Here is an 11,460-nt window from a genome sequence, read left to right on the forward strand (position 1 = left end):
CTAACCTAAGATGTAAGTTATGTTTTTGTAGTGTGATAATGACTTATGAAAAAAAAATTAAATATTTTATTGTAATAGTCGATGAAAATATTATATATTTTCTTTCGTAATATTAAAGATAAAACTAAAGAGTGAAACTACTATAAGTGTTTTGTTTTGTATTTCTTAACAAATATAAAGTGTTTTTAATACAATAATTATATTTTATACTTTTTAACCCATATTGTCAGAAATAATTAACACATCATCATGTGTTTCAAAAGAAAAGTGTTTCAAAAAAGTGTTTCAAAAAACAAAAAAGTTAACATATCATCATAGAAAAATATGTTGTTAATGTAATTTAATTTTAGATGTTGTAATATATATTTTAGTGGAACATTTCATGGTCGTATTTTTTCTTTGCTCATTTATAATAAGTATGTGAATTTTATTTAGTATAAATGAGAGTAATGGATCCCTAAAATATAGGAAGTGTGGAGAAGTTATAATAAACTGCAAATTACGTAATAGGTATATTTATATGTTTTAATGGCAGTTAATTAGTAAAACATGAGAAATATAATTGGACAACATATATTAACTGGTTATATTTGTGTTGTTTTAATAGAATACATTAGATTCTGATCCGCCCTTTGAAAGGACGGGTATATTTTATTTTTAAATTTTATTTTCTTTGAATTTACTTCTAAAATTATACCCTATAGATTTTGGTTGAACTGGTTTTTTTGTATTTTAACTGATTTTTCTAAATACTTAAATTTATGTATTTATAATATATTCACAAATGAAAATTGTATACCCAAAAGCAAATAGAAGTAATATACCTATCACAGAGGTTAACTAATTACTTTTAGTATAATATATATTAACCAACCACATTTGGTATATACACCAAAAGTAAATAATAATATTTAATTTTTGTAACTGTCGGCTTGAGCATAATGGATCCCGAAACATATGGAAAGTGGAGGCTACAACATAATTTTTATTAGTAAAAGATCAATTATGCTTATAAAAATTGGATTGTAAATAATTGGACCTAACTAATATCAGTTGGTCATGCTTCAACTTTAATAGTATTGACTAGATTCTGACCCGCCCTTACAGAGGGCGGGTATATTTTTTTCATAGTTCTTTTAAGAAATTTAATTTTTATATTTGTGTTATTTTGTAATCATATTTTCTAATATTAATTTAATTTAATATAATTTTTGGTAATTATATCAAATATATCAAGTTGCATAACTATACACTTGTACCATATGCATTTAAAAATTATTTTTAAGCTTTGTTTCTAAAGTTCGCAACATATTATATATTTTTATTAATTACCGAACATAATTAGTCAAAAATATTTGTACCCAGAAAACCAGATTTGAAATCGACCCGAAAATCAAAGTCTCATACTCTATTAGACATAGCCTATATACTCGAATGGTTCTTAAAATATTATATCTCAAAACCAATATCAAATTTAACCCGCACTGAAAACCGAACAAATTTTTTGAAAAATGTTTGAAAATTAATTTCTAATATATATATGTAAATGGGTTAACCTGATACTCTATAAAATTAAATATTATAAATATTAACTAACTTTCAATATTTTATTTTTATTAAATAAATATATAATAATTTTAGTTATGATGATATTATATCAACTGAATTTTTAAAAACATTACTTAAATCATATATATGGATCTCAATTTTAAATGGGATAATTTGTTCAATAACCAAAGAAAACATGGAAACTAACCATTTGCCAAAAATAGCGAAACAGAGAAGGTGATTGTGTAAGTGGGGGTGTTGATAAGTCGAGACTGCTTTTTCAATGAGATGATCTTCTAGAGTTGTAGGTTATAGGGAAAGTGCAATTATAAATCTTCTAATATCTAAACAAGTACAATAATATCTAAAGTAGATTTGTAAGGCTTATAGCTGACAAATGAGATTTTTTTTAGATTTTTCTCTCATTGTCATCTTCTTCTTTTTTCATCTTCTTTACAGATTTTTTTTTTCTCCAGAAATCTTTTAAAAATAAGAATATATTATATCCTAATTCTATATTTACATAATCACATCGAATAATTCATCACTATAATCTCAAACAAGATCATATGATTTTTTTCCAGAGTTCATCCTTTTTTGTTTAAAGATTTCTCAGATTATTCTCAAAATGATTAATTTCTAAAACCTAAACCATTACACTAAACCCTAAAACCTAATGCCTAACTCATAAACCCTATCCCTAATTCATATTGTGTAAACTCAAATCACATAAATCTATAACCTAAAACCAAATCACATAATCTATACCCTAAACCCAATAGGGAACTCGGAACCCAAGCAATAATAAATACTAAACTATAAAGACATAATTCTAAACCCTACACCCAATTGAAAACCCGGAACCCAAACACTAATTATAAAATCTTATTGACAGAATTCTATACCCTAAAGATAACAAGATCCCCGGAACCCTAACGGTAATGAATAAACCAAAATGACAGTGTAAACTAGATAGCCCCGTAACTAACTCGTTATACAGTTATATATCTTCGGAACCGGCTAACAATGGCTGTTAACCTTCACAAAATTGTCTATAATTTTGTTTTAGCCGGTTAATGTTTTAGGTGACCAGCCACTATTATAATTAGACGGCTAATTGGGTTCTCTCCTTCACCCGATATCGATGGTTAATGTTTGAAATTTTGTTTTAGCCGGTTATTGATATAGGTTACCAGACATTATTGTAATTAGACGGCCAATTGGGTTCTCTCCTTCACCCGATATCGATGGTTAATGTTTGAAATTTTTTTTAACCGGTTATTGATATAGGTGATATAGGTTTTGGATGGCTAACAAAATTAATGAATAGTCATTAATAAGATTATCTATAATTTATCATACCCTTATACTCTATAATTTTCACCATAAATTAAAACTCTTTAACCTCTATAGTCCATGATGTAATATTATTTGTTAAGTTTGTATTTGGCTGTGTAACTTATTTGATAGCTTGTTAACGCAATGAGAAACCAAATTTTTAGTTATCCATAATTCACTATTATGATACAACAAATTTTCTGACTATTTATTGAATAAAATTTATGGTTAACAATTATGCGGGCTGGTAATAAATTTAATTATCCAAACACTGCATAAACAATAAATATTGCCTCTTACTAAAACAAGAGAACCCACTTTATGTGTGTTGTTTTGATCAAGAATAACTTTTGAACTGGGTTTAATTGCAACTGGAAATATGATGAGGGCGTTGAGAATTTGTGATTAAAAATCTGGATGCTACCAAATGTATCGTCCGCTTCTGCACCCATCAATTGAAGACACATCAGGAACAAAGCACATGAAGAAAATTCACACTCCCAATTAAATCCAAAGATAGAGAGTTGACAAGAGTACCTCAAAGAGCAATCTAATTGAAAGACAAATACTGTAGACTAGTAAAACACAAATTTTTAGACAAATTTACTTAAACAAATCAACTAAAATAGAAAGTCTCACCTCCAGATTTATGTAATTTGATAACAATAATGAAGAAACTTACTCCGATCCATGAAACAAATTAAGAAATTTTGATTTCTGAGTTTCTTTAGTTTTTTTCTTCTTTCAGCAGAAAGAAGATCTAGCACAATATCACAATAAAAAATCCTCCTTGAGATGAAGGAGAATAGTGGCTGCGCATTGTTGTTCTCCATGTTTTGGATGGATCAACGAGGAAAGAAAAATACAGAGGATAGTAAAGAAAAGAGAAAATGAAAGATGAAGATTTTAGATTATCTATACTATTAAAACATAAACATATTGCTATTTTTACTCTTTTTACCCTTACTAAGGAGTCTTTCCTTTGTATTCATTAAGGGTATTGTGGACATTCTGCACCGGTTTCCTAATTCAATTTCGGTCTGTGATTATTTCCATGTTTGATACTGCATCATTTTAGTATTTTTCCAACCGGTCATGTTTGAAACTGCGTTGTTTTTAAACTATTTAATGCTTTGGTTTTAAACTGCTTTTTCCTAAATCTAATCTCATCTACTATTGATTATTTTCTGATTTGAATATTGCCGAACAGAACTAAAGTTTTCGGTGAAGTCGTTTGGTTCCGTTATGAGTTTGGTTAGACTGGTAAGTTATTTAAATTCAATAATATCATGCCAATTATTTTTTAAGATTTTAGTTAATTCTAAAATTATTAATTTTGAAAACAATCATTATCATTTAAAACAATTTTGAAAAATATAAATATATTTAAAAAAAATGTCCAACTTATGATCACCGAATTTGTCTTATCATTTAAAGAAATCACAATATTAAAAAAATAGGATTACCAACCGGTAACCCGTTCAACGACAGGTCCGAGTCGTGTTTCAAAACACCGATCAAAACTATAAAACTGTTATATTGATTTATATTTAAAATATCTAATTCAAAATTAAAAACCTAAAAATACATTTACAATATAGTTTTAACGAAAAATAAACTCGGATATAAAATACATATATGAAACTGGTTTAATAAATGCATATACAAGACAGATTATATAAATGTGATTATATAAAGTTTTCACTAAAAATAAATCCGCGCTTTGAAAGCGCGGATCAAAATCTAGTAAAATATTATGGCAGAAAAAAATCTTCACGTATCTACTTCAAGATTCTGTCTACACTTTAGGAAAAAATAAATTGTTGTATTATAGGGGTAGCAGTGTAATATAGAATTGTGCACGGTGAAAAAATAGTGAGTTTTGCTATACTGCTAAATACGCTAAAGTCCATTTGTATGAGTCCTAATTCCTCATTTTAAATTTGGTAGTTTCTTGTAAAAAATAAAAAACATGAAAGCTAACGTTAAATTATATATATGATAGGTTAACTATAAAACCAAATATATGAATCAAAGAACTAAATATTATATATAAGTAGAAGAATTTGTTGTAGTGTTCTGGTATGATAAATAACTAAATACCATGAATTTCTAAAACTTAACAGTGGCCTTTTATGATGACTGTCGTATAACTTACCTTACTTGTAACCATCAACTATTATATATTTAGTCAAGCACATATTAGTTATTTATTTTCACTTTTTCAAATAAATCGTGTAACTGTTCCTATGTGTAGGAGAGAAGTTCCGAAAAAATTGGAACTAAAAGAGAAATTACAAAATATTTATATTATTAATTGGTAGTTACAGATGAAAAATAGTTTATATATTTAAAAGTATGTATATCATTAGTTAGACAAGACTTTTACCAATTGATCATGATCCTAATTTAATAGTATTGATATTAAAAAATCAGGAAATGGGTTCTAACGAAAATGCATTCAGTTAATGCTTACAGATGTTGACTCTGAAATACCAGATAAAGTTTTTCGAAGATATCTCAAAAAATGCATTGCAGATATCCAAAGAGTTACCATATGATACATGGCTGAAAGCACCCTGTGTAAATCATTTGATGATTACTAGGTAACCTATTTGGACAAAATAATAGTATGATTTAAAAATAGTTAATTATGCATATATAAAAAAGTGTTAAAAACTATTCAAAATGATCATAAGTTTTGATAAATATACTTATTTCTAAGATTATCAACATGTTCATTAGTATGATCAAACAATATCTTCGTGGCACTGAAAACAATATCTGGCCTATAAAACACCGAAAAGACTTTAGACATGTTTTAATTGCCTGAGACCTGCTGTCCAAAACTATTAACATATTGGCTTTGATTGGTAGCACTTGTGTAATCGTGTAATGGTGGAAAAACGTGATTTTGCAAAAAAGTTACCAATAAAAAAAAACATGGAATGCAAAGTAAAATGCCATTCCGCAGATGTTTACTTAAATTTTTTCAAGTAAGCTTGCAATAAGTGAATAAGTGTGTTTTATCTCATTTATTTGCTGAAACTATTTAAAATTAATTATCTCTCTACCTCAGTTAGGTAACAACATTTGTATACAACCACCAACAATTACCTTTGCATGAAAAATTAATTCAACTACCATCTTCTATCACGTATGAAAGTCAATATATGCAAATTATTAGAAATGAGATTGCAAGTTTGATTTGGACTTCGCAACATCAATATTTTTCTTTATCTATTATGAATGTATCCAAATTTAGAAAAACAATAATGGTATGCAATAATAACTAGGTTAAAACCAATGCTTTGCGCGGGATGAGATTAATACTAAAATTTAACAAAAAAGAAAGTGTTATCTTTGTTGTTGAATAATTGTTCTTTCACATAGTTTTTATAAAACCATTATAAGCTTGGGTAAAATTATGAAAACAACTTGAATAAGGTTATTATTTCGTTTATGAGTTATATAGTTTAACAGTCCATAATCTGATTAAAGTTTTTGTCTTGAAGCAGTGGAGTCCAACTTTATCATATTTTTAGACTCATCAAAATCTTACGGAAATTTAAGACCTCATTCTAATTTGGCTAGCCCACATGTGGTAGAAAACATTCTCGTATACATATAACACGTTTGGAGTAAAAAATATTACATCAAGATAAACGATGAACAAAACTATGAAAGGGATTAGGTTTCTACCCAAAGATTTACACTCTTATAATCGATGAAGCTATAAATCACAAACGCAAGTTAGATTTCTCCTTCTATCTTTTTATCTTTGATCATCAGATTCTTCATGAGCTGTGATGATTTCCGTTTAATGTTGTTCTCTCTTTCGACTGTCTTGAATAAAAAAAAGTTAACCGCAATTGACAATATTTTTGTTAGATCAAATTGCTATAATGATTGTAAGAAGTATTATAGAGCATATCAACACCATTTTAAAATAAACTGAAAATACAGTTTAAACATCTAACAGTTTGTGATGGCTTTGAAGAGAAAGTTGGGTTAATAACATCTTTTATGGCTATTTTTGCACGATTGTTGACATTCCAATCGACAGATAGATATACACAACTGATACATGTTTGGAGACAACTTTTTAAAAGAACAGTATTGGATCCAAAACTATGTATACGCTCAACAGAAATGGTAAAAAAATACTGACGTTTATCACATGTAGCATCGACTTAATTAACAATCAAACCTAAATGTCATGTCAATTTTATTAAATTGAAAGCAAAAAAAAAAAGATAAGCAAATGCCTCAAAAACTACTAATATTAGAACCATCAATGACGAAGTAATACTTTCAATATGCATTGCTTAGAATCTAATAAGAAATAATGAAAATGAATAAGTAATTAAATATATATAGTTAGTTTCAAAAGTCATAAAATAATGGGATTACTTCATTTTAAAGGTCTGGATTTCTAAAATCTCATTAGGGTCAAACAATATTTTGGGAAATCTTTCAATGATACTACGTGGTTGAATCGACCTAATCGTGAATCAAACAAATAAATTTATCAACGAAGTGGGCCATAAAAATGTTGTGCAAATCATCACTGATAATGCATCAAATTGTAAGGCTGCTGGAGAGATTATTGAGAGTACGTTTCCTCATATTTATTGGACAGCATGTGTGTTTTACACCCTTAATCTTGCTTTGAAGAACATTTGCGCAGCAAGGAATGTGGAGAAGAATGAAGCAACATATGAAGAATATAACTGGATAAATGATGTTCGTAGAGATGCACTTGCAATAAAACATCTCATCATGAACCACAACATGAGACTAACCATCTTTTGTAAGTTTCTCCTCTCAAATTGCTTGCAGTTGCCGATACACGTTTTGCTTATATCATTGTAATGCTTATAAGAGACTGAAGCTTATCAAAAGTGTCCTTCAAGCTATGGTCATAAGTCATGAATGGTCTACTTACAGAGAATATGATGTGGGGAAAGCAACTTTCGTGAAGGGTATGATTCTTGATGATGAATGGTGGGAGAAAGTGTCATACATTATTGATTTCACAAGACCTATATTGAGACGATAAGGTTTTGTGACACTGACAAACCATGTCTTCATTTGGTATATGAGATGTGGGATTATATGATTGAGAAGGTGAAGTATGAGATCTATAAAAAAAGAAAAACGTTCAGTGATTGAAGTTAGTCATTTCTACAAGATTGTTTATAAGATTTTAGTGGATCGTTGGACCAAAAACAACACTCCTTTGCATTGTCTAGCTCACTCTTTAAATCCAAGGTATATGATTTTAAACTATATGTTTTCTTCTTTCTTTTTGTTTTGTTGCCTCAGATAAAATATATTTTTGTATTGTAGATTTTTTGTGATGAATGGCTAAGTGAAGATTCAACAAGACTCGGTCCACATAGAGATCAAGACATCTCCGGTGAGAGAATGAAGTGTTTTCGAAGATTGTTTCAAAATACTGATGATCATCTTAAGGTTATGGATGAGTATGCTATGTTCTCCATGAGAGCTGGTCTTTTTGAGGATTTGATATGTATTTCAGTGATGTTTACTATGGAACCCAAGAAATGATGGGCTAACTTTGGTGCCCAAACTCCTCTCCTACAGACTTTGGCTTTTAAATTGCTTGGACAGCCTAATTCGTCTTCATGTGCTGAGCGTAATTGGAATACTTGCTCATTCATTCATTCACTTAGAAGGAATAAGTTGAATCCAAGTTGTGCTCAAGATCTAGTTTTTATCCACAACAATTTACGTTTCAAGGAATTTCGAGCAATACGATGAAGAAAGACAAAGATGTGGGATGTTAGTGGAGATGATTTTGATTCTATGGAATATATGGGATATTTGGAGTTTGCAAGTCTTTCACTAGATGTGCTAGATTTGGAGAACATATTGATCAATGATTATTTTATTTTTTATTTTACTTAAAGATATATTATAGTGATGTTTTATTTTACTTAAAATGTTATAGTAGTTTTTTATTTTATATGAGAATTATGTTTTGGTTTTAATATTTATTGATATATATATATATAGACGTATCCATGCCGTACTCGTATCCATAAATTTTGAGTTAAGCTGTTTCCCGTCTCCGTTCCGTTATCCATTTCTTCATGTATCTGTCCCGGTGCATCATAGCACATTAGACCATCATTATCGGTAACAAAAACGCCGGTTCTTAGTATTTAAAGTGATAAAATTAAATTAAAAAAGGGAATAAAGGAAGGACGTTGTGGAAGCCCCCTTGGTCCAATGGTTTGACTAAAGGTTCATGTAATGCTTCTACACCCGGAGGTCTGGGGTTCAAACCCCAGAAAATACCAAATTATGCAGCTTATGGAGAAACGGATTACATGAGATCTTCAGCTTGGTGCAGGGCGTACCATCGAACATGGATCTCATAGGACGGCTCGGAGAGGTGCAGTCAGACGTGTATTCTCACAAGATGGTAGAATTGTCGGCTGTATAATCGTCTTTGTAATATTCTCATCATTGTAATAGCATAATTAATCGATAATAATCGATCCAGACGTTCAAAAAAAAGGAAGGACGTTAACTAAATAAGAAACGTCCTTGACTGGTCCCTCCTTGCCACGTGTTGGCTTTTGAGAGAACAGAGGAAGGGTGTCTTCGTTCTTCGTCGTTCTCCTCCATCTAGCTTACTTTGCTCGATTTCAACAGCCAACTAACCACTCTCATCCGTTCCGGCTCCAACTCAAACGCTCTCAAACTCTTTGCCGCACAACTCCAAAACCAGATCAGTACTTCCTCTCCTCCGCCATCACCGCCGCTTCCCACCTCTGCGACCCCACCGTCTCCGGCGGTCAACTCCACTCCTACGCCATCCGCTCGGGTCTACTCCGTCACTCCCACGTCTCCAACATGCTTCTCTCCCGATTCAAGTTCGGCGAAATCTAGTATGCCTTCCAAGTGTTCGACGAAATGCCAGAGAGAGACGACGTCGCAATTTGGAACGCGGTGATCACTGGTTGTAAGGAGAACGGGTACTATGGAACGCGATGATCACTGGTTGTAATATCATCTTGAAAAAATCTCAATTCAGGTGCGTGATTTCTCTTTGTTTTTATGACAGTTTCAACTTATTTCAGCCTGGAGATTAACTCTCTCCCATTCCGTAATTTCAGGCTCAGAGGGAACTGTATCTCTTGCTCTCACCCTTCATTTTCTTTTACAATTCAGGTAGCAAGCACACTGTTTTCTGAGAAGTCATTATTGGTGTTAACGGGATTCTCAAACGTCGAGCTATGGATGGTGTTTGTTCATCGTCAGACACCTCTTCCAAGATCTTTGGAGTGACCTTCCTCTTCTGATAATACCCAAGCAAATCAGAATCATCATCCTGCATAAAAATCCCACAACCTGGACAGACAAGCTTCCCATACTCCTCATCTTCATCTCTACCTTCGCTCATCATTTCTCCTTTCTTGGGAAAGATTGAAATCAAAACCACCATTTTTCTAATAAAACAACAAAAACATCAAAATAGTAAAAAAATTATCTAAGGACTTAAACAAAGTCCCACCAATAAACCAAACATTCACAATTGTCCTTCCATTTGTCCTTAACATCACTAATACTAATTTAATAATCTCAGGAACTCAAATTTTGTCCCACTGATAATCATGCTCTTAGTAATCTTGTGTATTTGAGAGTTCTAATGGAATCTTAAGAAAAATCTACAAAAGCACACTTTTTCTCTTCCTTCCAGCTGTATCTCTTTATTCTCTCGAATCTCAGCATTTATTATCAAACCTACTTTTTCAAACATATCAGCCCCACATCTTTAGATCGTTATTTTTATCCAACGACTATTTTTTTTTTGAATTATACAGAGGTATCTTGGCCCTACATAAATGGTCCCGACTAGTCACGTGTTGTCACATGTCGGTCCTTTGTCCCTGACGATGCCGAAATGTTAATTCCCCAGTGGCATATGTATCCATGTTTCCTATACACCAACCTTAATAACTCCTCTAATGAAATATGATTGGTTCCCATAAAGTAGACATCATATTAAAATAATAAAATTCTAACAATTGTCTTGTTTCCTTTAATTTAGCGGAAAAAGTACAGAAGTCCTACTACACAAGCTGGATAAGAGGAAGGTGTGCTTGGAGCTGTAACTGCCTTATGATGTTAAAGAAAAAAGAAAAAAATGTCTCAAAAAGTAACTAACTCTAGTTTATGCTGCAGAGTCATTCTTGCAAGAGTTATAATGCGCCAATAATTATGCATTATCGTACCCACACCTCCTGTCGTTTACATATCCTGATATCGCCAAATGATTAGACTGAATTTTATCCGGAAAGGTGGCTAGTCAAGTTGGCCAGCTACCGTATCTCAAATTCTGTAAAATACAAAGTTAACTGTTTGTGAATAGTTGTTCCAAAAACAAAAAAACGTAAGTGTTTGTGGACGTATTCCTTTGGAGATACGAATAATCCCAAATAATTAATTTAGTTAATTAATACATTCTTTTTTTTTACATCAAACGGCTGATCTATTACTCAAGTTTGAAATGGTTTGAAAAATCAGATCGGAATAGAA

The sequence above is a fragment of the Raphanus sativus genome, chromosome 7 (assembly GCF_000801105.2).
Source record: "Raphanus sativus cultivar WK10039 chromosome 7, ASM80110v3, whole genome shotgun sequence".
NCBI lineage: Eukaryota > Viridiplantae > Streptophyta > Magnoliopsida > Brassicales > Brassicaceae > Raphanus > Raphanus sativus.